This window comes from Lissotriton helveticus, chromosome 10 (genome assembly GCF_964261635.1).
Source record: "Lissotriton helveticus chromosome 10, aLisHel1.1, whole genome shotgun sequence".
NCBI lineage: Eukaryota > Metazoa > Chordata > Amphibia > Caudata > Salamandridae > Lissotriton > Lissotriton helveticus.
Window position 1 is genome coordinate 812,508,196 of NC_136071.1, and position 21,231 is coordinate 812,529,426.

A 21,231-nucleotide genomic window follows, 5' to 3' on the forward strand; every position below is an offset into this window, starting at 1 on the left:
CATAATAGAAAACAACAAGGTGGAAGAGTGTTGTGGGAATCATGGATGTCGACGACAGAGCCTGAAAAATAGAGCACAAAATAAGGACATGTGTAATGCACATATCAAAGGACTGAGAGAGAGAAACAGAGAAGGAAAAACAAGCCAGAGAGAAAAAGAGAGGGAAGGAAAGAAAGGGAGTGAGAAAGGGAGAAGGGGGAGAGAGATAGAAGGAAAGGAATGAAGAAAGAGAGAGAGAGAGAGAGAGAGAGAGAGAGAGAGAGATCGAAGAGAGGGAAGTGAGAGAGAGAGAGAGAGAGAGAGAGGCTGTCATCTCTGCGCATCAATGAGCAAATAATTACCTGGTGCCAGCGGAGTGTGCAATAGTGGGCGGACTCCACATGCCCGTCAAAACCCCGCCGATCTCAGATGTGTTGCTGAGTCCTGAGTCATGAATGGCGGAGACCACATCAGATACTCCACCGATCTCAGATGTGTTTCTGAGTCCTGAGTCCTGAATGGAGGAGACCACTACAGCTTCTCTGCGGCCCAGCAGATCTCACACATGTCGCTGAGTCCTGAGTCATCAATGGCGGAGACCACCTCAGGGGTTTGGTGCCGCTAAGCCTGTGGAACTCAAGTTCGTGCCACGTGGTGGTAGGCTCCTGATGGCCACATGAGTTTGGGGTGGCACTAACTGTATGCATATGAATTCTGCCCCAAGGGGATGGTAGGCCCCTGACGGCCATACAGCTGAGGGTGCGCAAATTTTCATGGACACTTTATGGTTGAGACCAATGGAGCGTTCGTCAACTAGTCAGCACTTGTAATAAAAGATGTGTCGCTGTCGATTTTTATATTTGCGTGGTCACATGGCCTGTGCCGCACGTGCTGGATGGCATGGTGTATGTGCAAACCTGCCCTCAGGGGGTGCCCATGAGATGTTGAGAACTCGACCACTGACCTGCACACGAACAGCGAGTACTCCTGCGACAAGTAGCTATGTGGGGCCATCGTCAGAACGTAATCGGAGAGGCGTGGAGTGGCGTACGATGGAACAGGGCAGGGATAGACACAATGACTCGGACGGCTCGTAGTACTGCGTCTGGAGGTCGAGCGGATGGGCAGCAGCTGTCCCTCTGCATACCTGGGTCCGAACTGTTCATAACTCACACCATATAAGTATTGAAAAACCATTTTGTGATTTAGTTTATCAGCTGGCATCTGTCTGAGGCATTGGTGAAAAGATATTGGAGGTATTTCTGTGAGTGATACCCCTTTGACGCTCCCTCTCCCCACATTAGCAGGTAATGTACCCTCTTCCCACATTACCAACATACCCCCAACAACCTTCTTGGGCCCGGAAGTGTCCATGTGCGGTTGGAGAAAGAACAATCTTAGTCATGTATAGATTTACATATAAAAATGTATTTAAAGAAAAGAACAACAAATAGGACTGAAGGGAGTCAGGTGCTGTGGTCGCTGCCATGAAGTTGGGGTCACTGCCGTTCAGGACTCAGGACAAAGTTACACATGTGGGATTGGTTTGTGTTAAATATGGTTATTGGTACCAGAAGCATTGAGACTGTATGAGCCTGTGATGATGGTTGATGTGGACGGGTCGCACTGGGAGCAATGTGTCTTGCCTACTGTACTCCGTCATGTGGCATCTGGACTGTATCTGAATTGTGAGGCCTGCTGACCGTAGTATAGGCCAGATGTAGTGATGAGGAAGGGCCCACAGGCATGTGCATATGTTGGTGGCCTCACCGGCCTGCGTAGTGCAGGTTCAGTGACACCACTTGTCGGCAGACTTCAATCTGTAAATACCCCTCACTAATCGAAGGGAGTGAGGCGCTGTGGTCGCTGCCACGAAGTTGGGGTCACTGCCATTCAGGACTCAGGACACAGTTAGACATGTGGGATTGGCTTGTGTTAAAGAGGGTTAGTGGACTACGTGTGGCTGGCCTTGCATATCGAAATATCCCTCACTGATCGAAGGGAGTGTGGTGCTGTGGTTACTGCCACAGTCTTGGGGTCAGTGCGATTCAGGAATCAGGACACAGTTAGACATGTGGGATTGGCTTGTGTTGAACAAAGTTAGTGGAACCAAGTGTCGCCGCCTTTGCCTATAGAAATATGCCTCACTAGTCTGCTGCTGTGGTCGCTGCCACGGACTTGGGGTCACTGCCATTTAGGACTTCTGACACAGTTACACATGTAGGATCGGCTTGTGTTGATCAGAGTTAGTGGCAGCACGTGTCGCCAGTCTTCCATATGGCAATATGCCTCACTGATTGAAGGGAGCATGCTGCTGTAGATCTCTCACAGAGTTGGGGTCACTGCTATTCAGGACAGGACTCAAGACACACTTACACATGTGGGATCGGCTTGTGTTGAAGACAGTTAGTGGCACCATGTGTCGACGGTCTTCCACAGTGTAGGTCAGAGGTAGCAGTGAGCAAGGGCCCATAGTCATATGCATACGTTGGTGGCCCCATCGGCCTGCGTAGTACAGGTTCAGTGGCACTACGTGTCGCTGGCCTTCCATATGAAAATATGCTTCAGTGATTGAAGGGAGTCTTGTGCTGTTGTCACTGTCATTCAGGACTCAGAAACCAGTTAGACATGTGGGATCGGCTTGCGTTGAACAGGGTTAGTTGGCACCACGTGTTGCCGGTCTTCCACAGTTTACACTGGAGGCAGCAGTCAGCAAAGGCTCACAGGTAGGTGACGTTGACTTGAGCTGCACAGATTGGGAGCATTTGGTCTTCTTAACCAATGATAGTCTCTTACACAATGTGTGTCGCTACTAATCTTGAATTGTGAACCGTGTAGCCCCAGTGAAGGGCGCAGGTAGTGGTCAGAATGGGCGCAAAGCCACGTGGTGTTGAGTTGAGCTGTACAGTTAGTGGCACCTTGAGCAATCAGCGTGTGCGCACCCTGCGATGATACGTGGTCACAGCGGGCCGCACTGGAAGCAATGTCTTGCCTTGATAAGGCCACGTGGAGATGACTTATGGTGCAGTGAGTTAGTAGCACCTGAAGCACACAGCGTGTGCGCATCCTGCGATGATGCGTGGTCCCAGCGGGCCGCACTGGGAGCAATGTGTCTTGCGAAGTGGACTGCATCATCTGCAATCACCACTGCATCTGAATTGTGAGCCCTGCTGACCGCAGTGTAGATCGAAGACAGTAGTTAACATAGACATAGAGGAATGCTGTTTGTCACTTCTTCTTGAAAAAATCTGAGGACATAGAGTACAATTCTCTGTGCAATTAATAAATCAAGACTGAATTCAAGTTGTGAATCCCGCTGTCCGCAGTGTAGATCGAGGGCAGTAGTCGGTACAGACATAAGTCTGTGGTGCAGAGCCACTGGGTTCACAGGGGGCTTGTGTGGAGGAGGACCACTGTCATGGCCGCAGCCACGTGCCAGGGTGAGTGCCACCACTCTACAGACTCGTTGGTCTTCCCAGAAGTGAACCACACCCAGGGCCTGGCCTATCTATTCATACTCCTAAGCTGGAGTGGTGTACGTTGGACCAGCCCACTCCGCTTCCGCTTCCAGGGGGGTACAACACAGCTACATGACCTAGATCTTCCCCACTGCCTGAGGTAACATAGTTGCGTCCACTGTGCACTATACTACAAGTATCAATAGTATATCTCCACATGGAGAGGTTTGTGCTTTGCATAGTGAGATCTGTGCAGCACATCAGCATTACACTTTGCATTGTGTGCATTATTATTGATGGGTGACTTGCCTTGTTCATATATAGTTGGTTGCTACATCTCCCAACATTCATCTATTGTGCGGCTGAGGGGCCATTGTATTTTGGGAAGGTCCGTTGTCCTGTTTTCTGCTGCCTTGGTGGTAGTAGCGGGGGTGGCCCTGGGGGGGACGTTCTGGTGGTTGGGGCACTGGGTGTTGTGGTTCTTGTTGGGTGTCGGAGGTGCATGATCAGTAGCTCTATCACGTGTTGGTCTTTAGATGTGGCTGTGAGTTGGGACTAATTCACGCAGTAGATAGTCGACCTTCTTACACCAGTTAAAGTTTTTTTTTTAAACATATTTTTATTGATTTGCAGTTTACAGGCTTACAAGATAGCATATCTGTGCTTCGTACAACTAACACCATTATCTACAACATACTATTGCAGTGCTCTTGGTACTTATTACAAAGATCTATTGTCGTGTAGTTTCAACCATGGCATCATCTTCCAGTTGCCCCATCACCTAACCCTGTCCTAGCCGGGGGAAGAGTATTAGTATGCTGTGACATCCTGTTCTATTATAACATAACTTTGTGGACATTTATATTGCCGATTTCACAGAACATATCATACTTGAGAAAAAACACAATGTACGTTGGAACTAAAATGAGAGAACATGATAAGAAAAATAAGAACAATTAATACCATCAATCAATCAATCATAACACTTGTATAGCGCACTACTCACCCGGCAGGGTCTCAAGGCGCTTGGGGTAAGGGGTCTGCTATTGCTCGAACAGCCAGGTATTGAGTTGTCTCCTGAAGGCGAGATGGTCCTGGGTCAGCCGAAGATGGATGGGGAGGGAGTTCCATGTCTTGGCCCCCAGGTAGGAGAAGGATCTGCCGCCAGCGGTGGCTCTTCGGATACGTGGTACAGCGGCGAAAGCGAGGCTTGTCGAACGTAGCTGGCGGGTGGGCGTGTAAAGGTCAGGCGGTCGTTGAGGTACTTCGGTCCTAGGTTGTGGAGAGATTTGTGTGCGTGGGTGAGGAGTCTGAACGTGATCCTCTTGCTGACGGGGAGCCAGTGCAGGTCCTTCAGGTGTCCGGAAATGTGGCTGCGTCGGGGGATGTTCAGGATGAGACGGGCGGAGGCGTTCTGGATGCGTTGGAGTCTTTTCTGTATCTTGGCTGTGGTTCCGGCGTAGAGGGCGTTTCCGTAGTCCAGTCGGCTGGTGACGAGTGCCTGGGTGACCGTCTTCCTGGTCTCGGTCGGGATCCAGCAGAAGATCTTACGATGAGGAGACGGCGTTGACTTGTCTGGTCATCGAAAGGGAGGAGTCCAGGATGAAGCCCAGGTTGCGTGCGTGGTCCGTTGGTTTGGGTGCGCTGCCCAGGGGGCCATCAGGAGTCGTCCCAGGCAGAGGGTGATGATTCAAGGATGAGGACTTCCGTTTTGTCTGAGTTCAGTTTCAGGCGGCTGTTCTTCATCCACTCGGCTACTTCTTTCATTCCTTCGTGTAGGTTGGTTCTGGCGGTGGCAAGGTCGTTGGTGAGGGAGAGGATCAGCTGGGTGTCGTCGGCGTAGGAGATGATGTTGAGGTTGTGCTGGCGTGCGATGGATGCGAGAGGTCTCATGTAGATGTTGAAGAGGGAGGGGCTGAGTGATGATCCTTGCGGTACGCCGCAGATGACTTCGGTGGCCTCGGATCGGAACGGGGGGAGGAGCACTCTCTGAGTTCTGCCGGTGAGGAATGAGATGATCCACTCCAGTGCCTTCTCTTGGATACCGATTTTGCTGAGGCGTTGAACTAGGGTGCGGTGGCAGACGGTGTGGACGCTGCAGAGAGGTCCTGGAGGATGAGGGCCGCTGTTTCCCCGTTGTCTAGCAGGGTTCTGATGTCGTCGGTTGCTGCGATGAGGGCGGTCTCGGTGCTGTGGTTGGCTCGAAAACCAGACTGCGAGGGGTCGAGGGATCCATTTGTCTCGAGGAAGGCTGCAAGCTGTCTGTTGACGGTCTTCTCGATGACTTTGGCAGGGAAAGGGAGGAGCGAGATGGGGCGAAAGTTCTTGAGGTCGGTGGGGTCCGCTGTTGCTTTCTTCAGTAGGGCGCTGAGCTCGGCGTGCTTCCAGCTCTCCGGGAAGGTGGCTGTGTTGAAGGAGGCGTTGATGATGTCCCGCAGTTGGGGGGCGATGATTGAGTCGGCCTTGTTGAAGACGTGGAGGGATCAGGGGTCGGTCGGAGATCCGGAGTGGATGGTGTTCATCGTGCGGGCTGTGTCTTTGGTGGTCACCGTGGTCCAGGTGCGGAGGGTGGTGGTGGAGGGCGTTGGTTCGGCGGTTGGGTGCGTTGATGGTGCGCTGAAGCTGTTGTGGATGTCAGCGATCTTGCGGTGGAAGAACGAGGCGAGAGAGTCGCAGAGGTCTTGTGAAGGAGTGATGTCGTTGTTGCCGGTGCTGGGGTTGGAGAACTCCTTGACGATGTTGAAGAGTTCCTTGCTGTTGTGGGTGTTGTTGTCCAGTCGTTCCTTCAGTGATTTCTTCTTGGTAGTGCGGATGAGCTGGTGGTGCTTGCGGGTGGCGTGTTTGAGGGCGGTCATGTTGTCTGGTGTAGGAGCCAGGCTTTCTCGAGGGTGCGGCAGTTCTTCTTGGAGTCCTTGAGTTCATCGGTGAACCAGGAGGCTTTCTTGCTTCTGGGTCTGCTGGTAGGGTTCTTAAGTGGCGTGAGGTCGTCAGCGCAGTCGGACAGCCACTTCGTAAGGTTGCGTGCTGCTTCGGTGGGGTCCGTTGTGCTGGCGGGTGGGTTCTGACTGAGGGAGGTGGCGAGCTGTTCGGCGGTGATCTTGCTCCAGCTCCTGTGGGGAACCTGTTGTGGTTGGTGGTGGGTCGTGGTTCTTCTGAAGCTGAAGTGGACGCAGCTGTGGTCGGTCCAGTGAAGTCCTGTGGAGTGGCTGAAGATGATGTGCTTGCTGGATGAGAAGACTGGATCAAGTGTGTGGCCGGCATAGTGGGTGGGGGTGTTGACCAGTTGCTTGAGACCGAGGGTGGTCCAGCAGGGTGGTGGTGTTGCGGTCGTTGTTGTTCTCCAGGTGGAAGTTTAGTTCCCTGAGGAGGATGTAGTCGGCGGAGGGGAGGGCGTGTGAGCTGATGAAGTCGGCGATGTCTTCGCTGAATTGTGTGCGGGGTCCTGGGGGTCTGTAAATGAGGGTGCCTCTGAGGGTTGTCTTGGGGTCGGTGTGGATCTGCAAGTGAAGGTGTTCGGCCGGCGAGAGGGCGTCGTCGGAGTTGGTCGTGATGCGGATGGTGTTCTTGTGGACGATGGCGATGCCTCCTCCAGTCTGGTTGATGCGGTCCTTCCGGGTGATCTTGTATCCGTATCTTGTATAGCGATGGCGATGTCGGGCGTTGAGGAGGCGTTCATCCAGGTTTCTGTCAGGAAGGCGACGTCTGGAGATGTGGTGTCGAGGAGGTTCCAGAGTTCCACGGCATGTCTGTGGACGGAGCGGGTGTTGAGCAGGATGCACTTCAGGTGGTTACTGCTGGTGCTCGTCTTGGCGGGTGCGGTGCAGGTCCGGATGCAGGAGAAGTTGCAGGCTCGGCAGCAGAAGGGTCCGTGGGAGCGTCTCGGGGTGGCTCGGTAGCATCCGGAGGTTCGGCCGGGGTTGAGTGCGTTGAGTGTAGCGGCGTCGTAGGACCGGCGGATGGGTTGGCAGCCTCGGGGGGCCAGGGGTCCTGGCGCTGGGCGCGGTCCAGGCGTGGACGGGCGCAGACGGGCTTGCCTTTGGAGCACAATCGGCGCGCCCGCTGCGCGTGACCGCTGCGCGTTTGCGTGGGCGTCATAGGAGAGGAGCCGGGAGGGAGGAGGAGCTGGGTGGCGGGAGCGGGGCGGCGAATGGGCAGGAGGGGGTCGGGGCCGCAGGGAGTCAGCGGCGGGAAAAGGAGGACAGAGGGCGGCTCAGCGGCGGCTGGGTCGTCCGGGGACCTAGAAAAACTGAGGAAAAAGGAAAATACAACGGAGGGCAAAGCACAATGCAGGCAAGCAAAACGGGAAAAACAGAGGCAATGAGAAAATATACACGAGGGTAACACGCAATGCAGGCAAGCAAAACGGCAAATACAGAGGCAAAAGTAAATAACCACAAGGGTCAGAACCCAATGCAGGCAAGCAGAACGGGTCAAAAGCAGTGGTGTGTTGGGGCGACCTCGCCTGGTTACAGGCTCGGCGGTCGCTCCCTGCACCTCAGTGCGATCCCCTTAAGAGAGGAGCCGGGAGGGAGGAGCAGCTGGGTGGCGGGAGCGGGGCGGCGAATGGGCAGGAGGGGGGCGGAGCCGCAGGGAGTCAGCGGCGGGGAAAAGGAGGACAGAGGGTGGCTCAGTGGCGGCTGGGTCGTCCGGGGACCTAGAAAAACAGAGGAAAAAGGAAAATACAACGGAGGGCAAAGCACAATGCAGGCAAGCAAAACGGAAAAAACAGAGGCAATGAGAAAATATACACGAGGGTAACACGCAATGCAGGCAAGCAAAACGGCAAATACAGAGGCAAAAGTAAATAACCACGAGGGTCAGAACCCAATGCAGGCAAGCAGAACGGGTCAAAAGCAGTGGTGTGTGGGGGCGACCTCGCCTGGTTACAGGCTCGGCGGTCGACCATAGGAGCAATACACCAACCAGTTGTCCACCCAAACCCGTCAGTGACTAGCATTTAGGGAACAAACAAGATAAAGGTATGGGAGGAGCAAAAACATAAGAGTCAGTCAATCCCCAGACTACAAACAGAAAAAAGTGCAAAGTCAGTATAGTGAGCAACCACATTAAAGGTAAACAGAACCAACCCAGTGACAGGTGCAATGTGGGAGAGGGGAGCCACCCCAAAGGGACACAGCGGTCCAGACCGAGTTACACCTGTACGGTGAAAAAAGCAAGATTAGGTGTCCACTATTCTAACAGTGCAACATTTTGAATAAGGAAATTAAGTAGGTAGGGAGTGGGTCAAATACTTTCATCAGATGTCAGTGGAGAATCATTGGGGGCCTCGGAGTCCACTCCAGAAGGCCATGTGGCAACACAATAGAGTTTTCATCACTTGAGGAGCTGTGCGAGGCCTCGCCAGGGCTCACATGTTGTGTCACCTCTGTAAGAGTTGTGGCATGTTGTAGCACCTGGTAGTGCTATGTGATGGTCTGCTCCAGGTAGGGATGCCATGATCTCAGGAGCCGGTGACAACGGCGGCTGCCCACCTGCCCCATACCCATCAGAGCTGCAGACCGGGACCCCTGGGTGGCATGTAGGATGTGGGGCTCCAGTCAGTGGCAAGTATCTTCCGAAGAGCTGAAAAAGTGCATGGTTCTGTCTGAGACTACTCGAAGGTGTGCTGGGAAAATGAGCAGATATTTCAAATCCAATGTGCGGAGTCACCTCTCATCCGCAAGGAAGGAGCTGCCCTTTTGCTGAACTGTGACAGTATAGTCAGGACAAAACATGACATGGGTATTGTACACTTTGATCCCTGCCAGTTTTCTGATTCTCGTAGTATGGAGTCTCTGTCATGGAAGTGAAACAGCTTTTGTATAGGGGCCGGATCCAGGCGGGGCCTATGCGGTGGGGCGTGGTGCACTCTTTCGAAAGAAAAAATACTGCAAGAGCATATGAGGGAGAACAGGTCCTGTAACCACTGTTCTATGTAGTGCACCTCATACTACCCCTCTGCCTCCTCAGGGAGGCTAAAGATGCAGATAGTATTCCTCCTCTCCCCTCTGCACCCTTAGCCCTCAATCAATCAATCAATCATTTGCATTTGTAAAGTGCGCTACTCACCCGTGGGGGTCTCAAGGCGCTGGGGGGGGGTCAGTGCTAAAAAAAAAAGGTCTTGAGCTGCCTTCTGAAGGAGAGGTGGTCCTGTGTGGCGCGCAGGTGGCTGGGAAGCGAGTTCCAGGTCTTCGCTGCCAGGTAGGAGAAGGACCTGCCCCCGGTGGTGGCCCTGCGTATGCGGGTCACGGCTGCCAGGGCTTGTCCTGTTGAGCGCAGGGTGCGAGGAGGATAGTAGAAGGAGAGGCGGTGGTTGATGAGTTTTGGTCCGAGGTTGTGAAGGGCTTTGTGTGCGCGGGTGAGGAGCCTGAAGGTGATCCTCTTGCTGACTGGGAGCCAGTGAAGTTTCTTCAGGTGTCCGGAGATGTGGTGGTGGCGGGGGATGTTTAGGATGAGTTGTGCGGCTGCGTTCTGGATTCGTTGAAGTTTCTTCTGTGGCTTGGTAGTGATGCCGGCGTACAGAGTGATCCCATAGTCCATGCGGCTGGTGATGAGGGCGTGGGTGACGGTCTTCCTGGTGTCGATGGGGATCCAGCGGAAGATTTTGCGGAGCATGCGGAGGGTGTTGAAGCATGCCGATGTCACCACGTTGACCTGTCTGTTCATGGAGAGGGACGAGTCCAGGATGAAGCCAAGGTTGCGGGCGTGGTCGGTGGGTTGGGGAGTGCTGCCCATGGCGGGGGGCCACCAGGATTCGTCCCAGGCGGTGGGAGTAGGGCCGAGGATTAGGACCTCCATCTTATCGTGTTGAGTTTAAGCCGGCTGTCTGTCATCCAGTCCGCTACTTCCTTCATGCCTTCGTGTAGTCTGGTTCTTGCTGATGTGGGGTTGTTGGTGAGGGAGAGGATGAGCTGATTGTCGTCGGCGTAGGATATGATGTTGAGTCCGTGTTAGCGTTAGTATGTTTGTCAGGGGGGTCATGTAAATGTTGAAGAGGGTGGGAGTGAGGGAGGATCCTTGTGGGACGCCGCAGATGACTTCAGTAGCTGTAGATCTGAAGGGGGGGAGTCGGACTCTCTGTGTTCTTCCGGAGAGGAAGGAGGTGATCCATTCCAGGGCCTTGCCTTGGATGCCGGCGTTGTTGAGGCGCCGTATTAGAGTACGGTGGCATACCGTGTCGAAGGCTGCGGAGTGGTCCAGGAGTATGAGTGCCACGGTCTCTCCCTTGTCTGTCAGGGATCTGATGTCGTCTGTGGCTGCGATGAGGGCGGTCTTGTCAGTGTCGGATTCCGGAGGTGGGTTCGTGTTGGATGTGGAGAGGCTGTTGTAAATATCGGTGACCTTGTGGTGAAAGAAAGCCGCGAGGGAGTCGCAGAGATCCTGAGAGGGGGGGATGGCGTTGTTTTCAGCATCGGGGTTAGAGAGTTCCCTGACAATGCCGAATAGTTCCTTGCTATTGTGGGTGTTGTTTTCGAGCCTGTCTTTGAAGGATGATTTTCTTGCTGCGCGGAGGAGTTGGTAGTGTTTGGGGGTGGCGTTCTTGAGAGCAGACATGTTCTCGTCGGTCTGATTGAGGCGTCAGGTTTTTTCGTGGGTGTGACATTCTTTTTTGGAGTCCTTGAGGGTGGGGGTGAACCAGGAGTTTTTCTTGTGGTTGTCTTTGTATACCTGGGTCTTCAGGGGGGCCAGGAGGTTGGCGCAGTCTGAGATCCAGTTCGTGAGGTTGGAGGCCGCTTCGTTGGGGTCTGCGGTGCTGGTGGGTGGGTTCTGGGAGAGGGCTGTGGTGAGTTGTTCGGTGGTGACTCGGTTCCATTGTCTTCCTGGTGGTTGTTGGGGGTGGTGGTGTACGGCGTTTTTTTTAAGCTGAAGTGGACACAGCTGTGGTCCGTCCAGGATAGTTTGGTGGTGTGGCTGAAGGAGATGTGTTTGCTGGAGGAGAAGATCGGGTCGAGTGTGTGTCCGGCATAGTGGGTGGGGGTGTTGACCAGCTGTTTCAGTCCGAGGTTGGCGAGGTTGTCCAGTAGGGTGGTGGTATTGTTGTCGGCGTGGTTCTCCAGGTGGAAGTTGAGGTCCCCTAGGAGTATGTAGTTGGTGGAGGGGAGTGCGTGTGGGCTGATGAAGTCTGCGATGTCTTCGCTGAATTTTGTGCGAGGTCCCGGTGGTCTGTAGATGAGGGTGCCTCTAAGGGTGGTCTTGGGGTCGCTGTGGATTGAGAAGTGGAGGTGTTCGGCGTCGGGGAGCGTGTTGTCGGTGTTGGTCGTTATGCGGATGGAGCTCTTGTGGACGATTGTGATGCCTCCTCCGGTGTGGTTAGTGCGGTCTCTCCTGATGATTATGTAGCCGTCGGGGATGGCTATGGCGGTGTTGGGTGCCGAGGAGGGGTTCATCCAGGTCTCGGTGAGGAAGGCGATGTCCGGGGTTGTGGAGTCTATGAGGTTCCATATTTCGATGGCGTGCCTGTGGACGGATCGGGTGTTGATCAGGATGCATTAGAGTTTGTTTCCGGGGGAGTCGTTCTTGTTGGGTGCGTTGGGTGTTCGTAGGCAGGTGAAACGGCAGTTGCGGCAGGAGAAACGTCCGTGGGCTCGCTTCGGGGTGGCGCGACAGCAACCCGGTGTGCGTCCGCGGTTGAGGGCGGTGAGGGTGGTGGTGTCGTAGGTCCGGAGGGGGCGTGGGGGCCACGGGGGCCAGGGGTTGTGGCGCTGGGCGTGTTCCAGGCGCGGACGGGCACAGACGGGCGCAGACGCGCTTGCCTTAGGCGCGCCTTCGGCGCGACAGCGGCGCGCCTGCTGCACGGCCTCGCAGCGGCCGCCATTTATGGGGTAGCTGAGGGAGGAGGGGTCAGCTGGGGGGTGGGCTGCGGGAGGGTAGGTGGGGAAAAGAGCGATTTGCGGTCAAAAAAACGGCAGGAAAAGGGTGGCGGGAGGGACAGAAGCAGAACGAAGGGTAATCTGTGGGGAGAAAAAACAGTGAACAGAGACAGACAAAGATGGCAAAAAACGAAGGGGAATCTGTGGGGAGAAAAAACAGTGAACAGAGACAGACAAAGATGGCAAAAAACGAAGGGGAGTCTGTGGGGAGAAAAAACAGTGAACAGAGACAGACAAAGACGGCAAAAAACGAAGGGGAATCTGTGGGGAGAAAAAACAGTGAACAGAGACAGGCAAAGATGGCAAAAAACGAAGGGGAATCTGTGGGGAGAAAAAATAGTGAAAGACTGGGGGCAGATGGCGGAGAGCACTGGTGGCGCTGCACGAGGCAGGGGGAGCGACCTTCCCTTGGGTCAAGGGTAGCCCTCTGCTCCAGCACAACAACACACTCCTGTATTGTCTGCACGGAGGAGTCCATGCACAGATACTTCAACTGCAGATCTGTGAGTGTCTGTTCCACTGAGTTGACCTTGTCGGGGAGTTTTCGAGGGTCCGCATGCGGAAGCATAACGTGTGTAGCTGATGCAAAGTGGTCAGTGATTACGACTGTGGGGTGTTCTTGGCAGGTATGTCAGAGGCCGATGATGGGTGTTTAGGAATAAATAATCAACAAAGACCACCTGAAACAAATATATTCAGTATATATTCCGATGTTGTTGGAATATACTCAGTGTGTTTAAAATACCCCTCACACACCAAAAGGGCCCTTGGTGTCATGCTTCATCATCGGGGTCTTCCCGCCCCCGCTGCGGGACGGGGCAGTGCTGCGACAAGCGGCTACGCCGGAGCACCTTTTTATTGTGAGTACTATGTGAGTGATAATGGAGTGAGTGTCAGTGGGGTCAGGAGTGATAAGCAGTGAAGTTAAAAGATACCTGGCCTGGTGTATAGAAAAATTATTTAATAGGCACTGGCTGGTATCGTTAAAAGGGGTGAGGCGGAGGGCAAGAACGAGTTACTAGTCTTGCTCTCCTGTGTGGGTCAACATGTTTCGGGGCGACATGCCCCTTCGTCAGGACCGGGTATATAGATCCCCCTGTCACTCACTAATGCGCTCCCACAGATAGAGAGTGAAATGTATGATCAATGTGTATGGATAAATTTTATGGATACACGTGAAAAAGCTAGCTCAGTACTACTGATGATATAAGCCTGAAAGGATAAGAACACAGGATTTAGAAAGAGCGCGGATCCCAATGCGCTTTACTAATGAATACCTGTAAGGAAGAAAAATACAAAAAAGAAACACACTGTATAGGCTGTTACATGGCACGCCAAAGAATTCTTGGGGGGAACCAGGATTGCCGAGATGGAAAGAAGAAAATTTCTACAAAGTGAAAACATACATTGATGGGCTTTTTGCATGGCCAGCCAAGGATTTCAAGGGGGGGGCAGGTTGCAAGAAATTGGGAAAAATTGGAAGGAATACACACACATGTATACACACACAACAGTATAGAGCATCAGAAACTAGCGGTGAGATGCCTATTCAACTAGATACATACTTTTTGCATGAGGAGACAATGCCCCATGGGGGCGGAGGATTAGCCCACCGAGGTGCCGAGTTGCACCACCTCTTCACTCCCCCTTTTTGATATCTCTGGGTGTTTAGGAATGCCCTGGGTGGGAGAACATAGTCCTATCCTTGACACCCGGAATCACATCAAATGGGGTCATGTACTTAGCAGCAGCTAGCCTGCCTACCACCTCTTCAGCTAAGAGAATAGTGCTTATATCAGTCTTATTCACCAAATTTTAGAATCTGACAGCCTAGGTAGAATCGTCAATTTGTTGACCCTTGCTTTATAACGATTCAGAAAAGGGGGTGGTGATGAACAGAGTGCCTGAATTAAGCAGACCACTCTTACCCAGTCCAAAGATCAGGGCTTGATCCATCACCGTTTTTTAGCTCACTGCACCATCCCAGCTCAGAACTTGGCTATATGCAAATTAGTCTGTTCCTGTCCCAGTGCATGATGGGAACAGGGCAAACCAAACTACCAAGCCAATTCTTATACTGGGAAGGAAACAAGCTTCCGGGGACCGGTTTCTGCCATTTCAGGCGTCGTCGGCCCGGCTTGCTTGAATCCTGATGGTGCAATGAGCAAGGGACTCACATCTGAGTATACCCTTCCACGCTTATGGTGGACAAAATGATTCAGAAAAGGGGGTGGTGATGAACAGAGTGCCTGAATTAAGCAGACCACTCTTACCCAGTCCAAAGATCAGGGCTTGATCCATCTTCGTTTTTTAGCTCACTGCACCATCCCAGCTCAGAACTTGGCTATATGCAAATTAGTCTGTTCCTGTCCCAGTGCATGATGGGAACAGGGCAAACCAAACTACCAAGCCAATTCTTATACTGGGAAGGAAACAAGCTTCCGGGGACCGGTTTCTGCCATTTCAGGCGTCGTCGGCCCGGCTTGCTTGAATCCTGATGGTGCAATGAGCAAGGGACTCACATCTGAGTATACCCTTCCACGCATATGGTGGACAAAATGATTCAGAAAAGGGGGTGGTGATGAACAGAGTGCCTGAATTAAGCAGACCACTCTTACCCAGTCCAAAGATCAGGGCTTGATCCATCACCGTTTTTTAGCTCACTGCACCATCCCAGCTCAGAACTTGGCTATATGCAAATTAGTCTGTTCCTGTCCCAGTGCATGATGGGAACAGGGCAAACCAAACTACCAAGCCAATTCTTATACTGGGAAGGAAACAAGCTTCCGGGGACCGGTTTCTGCCATTTCAGGCGTCGTCGGCCCGGCTTGCTTGAATCCTGATGGTGCAATGAGCAAGGGACTCACATCTGAGTATACCCTTCCACGCTTATGGTGGACAAAATGATTCAGAAAAGGGGGTGGTGATGAACAGAGTGCCTGAATTAAGCAGACCACTCTTACCCAGTCCAAAGATCAGGGCTTGATCCATCACCGTTTTTTAGCTCACTGCACCATCCCAGCTCAGAACTTGGCTATATGCAAATTAGTCTGTTCCTGTCCCAGTGCATGATGGGAACAGGGCAAACCAAACTACCAAGCCAATTCTTATACTGGGAAGGAAACAAGCTTCCGGGGACCGGTTTCTGCCATTTCAGGCGTCGTCGGCCCGGCTTGCTTGAATCCTGATGGTGCAATGAGCAAGGGACTCACATCTGAGTATACCCTTCCACGCTTATGGTGGACAAAATGATTCAGAAAAGGGGGTGGTGATGAACAGAGTGCCTGAATTAAGCAGACCACTCTTACCCAGTCCAAAGATCAGGGCTTGATCCATCACCGTTTTTTAGCTCACTGCACCATCCCAGCTCAGAACTTGGCTGTATGCAAATTAGTCTGTTCCTGTCCCAGTGCATCATGGGAACAGGGCAGACCAGACTACAAAAGCCAATTCTTATACTGGGAAGGAAACAAGCTTCCGGGGACCGGTTTCTGCCATTTCAGGCGTCGTCGGCCCGGCTTGCTTGAATCCTGATGGTGCAATGAGCAAGGGACTCACATCTGAGTATACCCTTCCACGCTTAGGGTGGACAAAAATATTTACAACAAGGGGTGGTGATGGACAGAGTCTCTGAATTAAGCAGAATACTCTCACCCAGTCAAGAGATCAGGGCTAGATCCAACACCGTTTTTTAGCTCATTGCACCATCCCAGTTTCAGAACCTGGCTGTATGCAAATTAGTCTGTCCCTGGCCCAGTGCATCATGGGAACAGGGCAGACCAGACTACAAAAGCCAATTCTTACACTGGGAAGGAAACAAGCTTCCGGGGACCGGTTTCTGGCATTTCAGCCTAAAAAACGGTGTTGGATCTAGCCCTGATCTCTTGACTGGGTGAGAGTATTCTGCTTAATTCAGAGACTCTGTCCCTCACCACCCCTTGTTGTAAATAATTTTGTCCACCCTAAGCGTGGAAGGGTATACTCAGACATGAGTCCCTTGCTCATTGCACCATCAGGATTCAAGCAAGCCGGGCCGAAGAGGGCTGTAATGCCAGAAACCGGTCCCCGGAAGCTTGTTTCCTTCCCAGTGTAAGAATTGGCTTTTGTAGTTTGGTTTGCCCTGTTCCCATCATGCACTGGGACAGGAACAGACTAATTTGCATACAGCCAGGTTCTGAAACTGGGATGGTGCAATGAGCTAAAAAACGGTGTTGGATCTAGCCCTGATCTCTTGACTGGGTGAGAGTATTCTGCTTAATTCAGAGACTCTGTCCCTCACCACCCCTTGTTGTAAATAATTTTGTCCACCTTAAGCGTGGAAGGGTATACTCAGACATGAGTCCCTTGCTCATTGCACCATCAGGATTCAAGCAAGCCGGGCCGAAGACGGCTGTAATGCCAGAAACCGGTCCCCGGAAGCTTGTTTCCTTCCCAGTGTAAGAATTGGCTTTTGTAGTTTGGTTTGCCCTGTTCCCATCATGCACTGGGACAGGAACAGACTAATTTGCATACAGCCAGGTTCTGAAACTGGGATGGTGCAATGAGCTAAAAAACGGTGTTGGATCTAGCCCTGATCTCTTGACTGGGTGAGAGTATTCTGCTTAATTCAGAGACTCTGCCCCTCACCACCCCTTGTTGTAAATAATTGTGTCCACCCTAAGCGTGGAAGGGTATACTCAGACATGAGTCCCTTGCTCATTGCACCATCAGGATTCAAGCAAGCCGGGCCGAAGACGGCTGTAATGCCAGAAACCGGTCCCCGGAAGCTTGTTTCCTTCCCAGTGTAAGAATTGGCTTTTGTAGTTTGGTTTGCCCTGTTCCCATCATGCACTGGGACAGGAACAGACTAATTTGCATACAGCCAGGTTCTGAAACTGGGATGGTGCAATAAGCTAAAAAACGGTGTTGGATCTAGCCCTGATCTCTTGACTGGGTGAGAGTATTCTGCTTAATTCAGAGACTCTGTCCCTCACCACCCCTTGTTGTAAATAATTCTTTCAGTGGGAGCCATCATGTGGTCCATGGTAGCGCAGAACATAATCTCTTAAAATCAAAGTCATGGGGCGCATCACACTTCGACCGGGAACAGTCTAGACCCCATATGGACTTTGGTGCTCCCCGACTGGAAATGTCACATTTGTTAAATAAGTTTAGTTTAATAACAGGTGATAAACATTCTCAGAAAAATGACATGCAAGCGTTGTTGCTTCAATGCCTTATATAAGAATTTACAGGCTGCTTACATAGAGTATGTCATAGGTAACCTTTAATAGCAAAGTTACAAATTGAAAGTACAGAGAACTCGGGCCAATTCTAAGTGAATTCCAACATAGATTTGTCACTAAAGGGGGGGGGAAGAGTCTCCTCTACATTGATATATATACCTATCCATAGAAATCCAAATCTTTCCTTTTTTGGACTCTAGACAAAGATATCCACACATTCCACAGGGGTACATTATTTTCAGGTTATGCACCGAAAGGGAACAAGTATTAAGAAACATTTTACTACAGAATATCTTTGAAGATTCGCTTATGGTAATACAAAATTGAATTGAATTAGGAACTCACTGATCACTACATCAACTCTATATCTAATATCATGGACACACTTTCCCCCTTAAGATAATCCCGTCAAAAAGGTCCAACCACTGGTTCAATAGTAACCTTAACAAACATCTTTGACACCTCAGTCGCGCAGAAAGAGCATGGAGACATACCCCCTCTGTGCCCAACCTCATACTTCTACGACAATGACGTAGCACTTCCAATAGACACAACGTTCTTCAAAAATCAATTAGACACTGCAACAAACTAACCAAAAAAACTGTACAAGATCATCAAAAAACAGTCAACCCGTAAAAGCGAGTTCATCTCCTCAGACAAAAAACCTCCACTCAGTTGTGAAGCATTTGTCTCCTTCGCTGAGAAAAATACACTAATCACCAACAATATTCAAAACAATTTGAAACTCTTACCATAGGAAGCCCCTTACTCGCCACTCCTCTCGATAAGGAAGTATTAACAAGAAATCCCCCTCACACCTAAAAATAACAGTCTGATCCAGCTTTAAAACCTTCAATGAAAATGACATTAAATCTTCTGACCTCTTTCAAATACTCCAACCACTTCAACTATTCCCTTGCTTGCAAATTTTCCCCAGAGTCCACTCACCTACTTCTCCCTTTATGGAACATGATAATCCAAGATTCATTTACTCAGGGTTCCTAACCTGACTGCCTATTCTAAAGAAACCCAAATTAGAACAGTCTGATCGCAACAATTACATCTCCAACATCCACCTTTGGCCAAACCCTTAGAAACATGTGTACACTTACAGCTTTGAAATCACATTGAGCAAATTCAACACTTATATGACACCTCTGACCAGCATCGCTAAAACCCACAGACTCAACATCATATCGTACGCCGACGACATATAACTCAGCCTCTCTCTGTCTCTGAAGACACCACCAACGCAACACAACCAACTTCCACAACTGCATGACAGACATTGCCAACTGGCTGAATGTCAACTGCCCGAATCTCAACACAGACAGAGGTACTGATTCTCAGAAACAAAAACTCAGAACTCTGACCTAATCCTAACCCTACTGACCTCTCTAGGAACCTACGCATCATTCAGGACAACAAGCTAACCATGACAACTCAGGTCATTATATCCCCTCCTCCTGCTTTTTGTTTCTCCACATCCTGCCTAAAATATTCAAATTGGCACCCCAGAGCTCAAGACGCAATATCACCCAGGCCCTCATCTCCAGCCGATGGACTACAGCAGCACTCTCTACACAGGGATGTCAGCTTACCTCTGACTACTACAGACCATACAGTACATGGCATCCAGATTTTCCCTGGTCTTCCCTACATGAGCCCATATCGCCTCCTGCCTCAGGGAACTCCACTGGCTCCCTGTACAGAAAGGATGCTAGTTCAAGCTCCTGACCCATGCATACAAGGCCCTACACAACTGCAGAACACCGCCTGAACTTCCATCAACCCACCAGACACTTCTGCTTTGAGTCCCTTCCTGTATCTCTCACCCCCCACATCCAACGTACCAGCTCCAGAGGTCACTCCTTCCCCAACCTAGCCCTGTCACTTCTGTTAAATCAATCCAATTCAGTCGCAGGTGATGAACATTCTCATAAGAATGAAAGTCAATAGTTGTTGTTTCAATGCTTTATAGACGAATTAACAGGCAGGTTAGATGGAGTATGCCGTAGGAAAATGTAAAAATAAATGAAGTCTCGTAGACAGCTCTTGTAGTTGGTAGTTTATTCATCAAGTTACAGCTCAGTAAATTCCAATGTATGTTCCAATAAACACCCCAACAGGAACTCAGCCCCTCTTCTCCAACTGTACCTCTCCAGTACAAACATTTCTCAGATTCCAAATGACATCATATTGTTAAAGCATCAGGGAGCGAACAAGGGCAGGGAAGGTGCATTATTTACGAAGCAGATTACTACAGAAACGTTTAGAAGCAATACATATACATTTTTAAAAATTGGGTTTCTGATTGACAGAAACCACAATCCTAGTAGAGGTAATTCAGATACAAACAAAAAACTAACCTGTGTTCACCCTCAGGTAGTTTGGTACAGAGTAGCCAGGCTTAACTCAAGAGGCAATGTGTTAATTATTTGTGCAATACAGCAAACAGTGAAAAAACACAAAAAGGACTCCATACCAGTAGCATTTCATAAACAAAACGAAGAACAAACCAAAAATCCAAGAAGCATAAATTGAGATATGATTTTTTTAAGATTACTGGGCAGATTATGGTCTAGTTAGGAAAGGCTCCAAATGATACTCAGATGAAGCGAATCTGATTCAGAGCATATGTTTCTGACCGAATTGTTCACGTTTTCGGACAATCAAGTATGATGCTGTCTGGGCTGATCGCATCGGTTCTGAACACGATGCAGGCAGTCCGACTCTTTCATAGCCGATTCGTGCAGCGCAATGGGGACGGTTTCCGAAATAGCGAGTATGATGACTGATTCAGACAGCCATACCAACTTGGGGGCAGATTTACAAGCCCCTTGCACCTCTTTTACGCCGCTGTTGCATCACTTTTGTGACGCAGCGGCGGTGCAAAGCCAGCGCCATGCTGCGGGGTATTTACAACATGACTCATCTGTGAGATGTGCCACGTTGTAAAGCCCTGCGCCACATGTAGGTGTCCGGCGCGGGGGGGGGCGTTCCGGCGCAGGAACGCCTCCTAAAAGTGGTTGATTGAAATCTACAAGATTTCACTCAGCCACTCTTAAGGACATGCTGCGTAAAAACCCTGAACCTGCTTGAAGCAGGCGTAAGGATTGACGCAGCATTTTAAGGATAGGGCACACCCGAGCCTTGCTGGGGCTGCGTCGCACTTGTGACGCAACTCCAGCAATGTGCTGCCTTCATGGCAGCAGATGCATCACGCATCTGTCCATTTTTGCCCCATGGTGTGCTTCATTGTAAATGTGGCGCATCCATGGTGGTGGAGCCGTGATTCACAATAACTGTTGCATCCCTGCTGATATGCGAGGACGCGCCAGTTATTGTAAATCTGCCCCTTGGCTTTGGGAATCGGAATTTGAGGGCCCATAGCAGGCCCCCCTTTGCCCTGGCCCCTCCCAATCGGTCACGAAGGGTATCCATGGGTCCCCTCTTTCCATGCATACACAGTGTGGTGGGCACCACAGGGTGCGCGCTTTTCCCCACCCACCCCTTTTTTCAGTGAGAGCCTGTGTTCACGTTTGGTACACAGGCTCCCTTTGAATTCAATGGGAGTCCGACCAAATCGTATCTGATGCATGCTGATGCATCCAAATCGATTGGTTAGACTCCGAGTCGTTAGGAAAGCATTCCGGAACTGATTCAGTTGGAATTCTTTCCTAACGAGATCATAATCAG